The 2044-nt window shown below is 41.5% G+C and overlaps 1 protein-coding gene across 3 annotated transcripts in view; it reads right to left on the reverse strand.

The window, feature by feature from the left end:
* Positions 1-2044, reverse strand: part of LOC107654065 (probable JmjC domain-containing histone demethylation protein 2C) — a 155201-nt gene that overhangs the window by 1388 nt on the left and 151769 nt on the right. The gene's annotated exons all lie outside the window — the stretch shown is intronic.

Below are 2044 nucleotides of genomic sequence, written 5' to 3' on the forward strand. Positions count from 1 at the left end.
GGTGTGTGTTCACGGTTTGTGTGTGTTCACTGCTGTGTGTGTGCACTTAGGATGGGTTAAATGCAGAGCACTAATTCCAAGTATGGGTCACCATACTAGGCCACATGTCACGTCACTTTTCCAACCACCCTACAATGATAAAAATCCACCCACTCCTCATTTTTTAATCCCCTTTAAACCAAGTCAGTCTCACTAGGCCTGCTGTTTTGATTCTCATGCAGTGTGATGTCACATTGCGTAGGGCGGGGCCACAGGGGTTGATTGACAGCCCAGCATTGCTATAGTTTCCGCCCTCAACGGTTGTACGCTGTCCTCCATTTTCTTCGTGCTCGAGCAGCTGTTACGTCAAAAATGTCTCAGCAATTTTCTCCCTACATCTGAGCTGCTGAGGTTGATGTGGATTACTTTTATTTTTCAAGGTAATGTGCCTCAACATCTACCTAAATACTTGTATCACTCCAGACTCCTTTTGAGAATGTCATGTCGTTATAGTGCTTAGCGTTTTAACCGTATTTGTGTGCATACATTAAGTATTTTTAACTCGTCAGCACCGCGCTTGTGAGATTAGTTCGTGCCGTTCGTAGTACGAAATTCGTTCGGTAGCACGGTCGCGTGGCTCGGTCAATTGATCCGCGCCGATGACAGGTCAGCGCGGCGCGAGCTCTGTAATATTGCGTTGTTTCATCCCACTTTCAGTGCATTTGGCTTCCCATATGTACGGCTAAACACCGGTTCTCTCGCTCTCAGTTATGTTGCTTCTACTGGCTGTTTATTGTTGTAGATATGCAATGCAGAGAGACGTACTGTATACGCGATGCCCTCTTCTGGAGACGGGGCGGGACTATGCAGCTCATTTGCATTTAAAGCGATACACTCCAAAACAGTTATTTTTTTAGACACACTCCAAAAATTATATATTCCAGCTGTTATAATAAATGATCTGTTGGGTATTTTGGGCTGAAACTTCACAGACACATTCTGGGCAAATATGATACATCAGGCTTTTGAGGAATATTTATTTGTTGATCTCTCAATCATCATTCTATTTCTCACTCATTATGTTTTGCCCCCACAATAAAAACTACAGAGCTTTGATCACAAAGCTCAGCATTTAAATAACAGCTTACTTAGACATTATTGGGAGATTGAGAGTAACAACATATAATTATAAGCAGTTTATGTAAATAGTCTTTCATATTGTTATAAAGACCTCATGGATTTACATTACGAGCTATTAGAATTTCATCTTTTTTTTTGGGGGGGGGGCTTTTATGGCTTTTTTATTAGATAGGACAGTTGAGAGCAGACAAGAAAATATTGGGTGGAGATAGGGGGGCGGGATCGGCAAAGGACCTCAAGACAGGAATTGAACTCAGGTCGCCGTGAGCCAGTGTTAATTCGTTGACGAATAACTTTCGTCAATTTTCGTCAACTACATTTTTTTCACCAACAACAACGAGACGATAACGAACTAAAACTCTTTTTGAATGACAAAAACTATGACGTAAATCTATTGACATTTTCGTCAACGAATAAAAACGAGACGAAAATGTTAGGGAGGGACGATTTGGGAAGAGATTCATTCAGAACGAAAATGCTGCATAGTTAGGAGGTTAACGTTAGATGCATACATATGAACCGGCGCGACATAAGCTAACATACACTTGCTGCACGTCGCATAAAACATTCAAAAATGTCAATATGTGGGAGTAAGAGAAGAGCAGACATATGGATAAATCTGACGACGCAAGACAGAACTCAATTCTGTCCGGTTTTCAGAGCGCAGACACTGAAGCATACACATACAGAAAGCGCATCTCACAGCGCGCGAGTACTCTCTCTCTCTCTTATTACACACAATATAATGTTGAATTGTCCGTTTTGACGAGTATTCACGTGAACACAGTTGATTACGTCTTAAATGAACGTAAACAGTAGGGAGAACGTGTATCGGTACATTGCATCCATTGCAGCTGTGCATTCGGTTTTAAAGGGATAGCAGCCTAATTTAGTTGCTATTGTCCGAGTCATTGATGTTAATCAA

This window comes from Sinocyclocheilus anshuiensis, unplaced genomic scaffold (assembly GCF_001515605.1).
Source record: "Sinocyclocheilus anshuiensis isolate Anshui unplaced genomic scaffold, SAMN03320099.WGS_v1.1 scaffold454, whole genome shotgun sequence".
Taxonomy (NCBI): Eukaryota; Metazoa; Chordata; class Actinopteri; order Cypriniformes; family Cyprinidae; genus Sinocyclocheilus; species Sinocyclocheilus anshuiensis.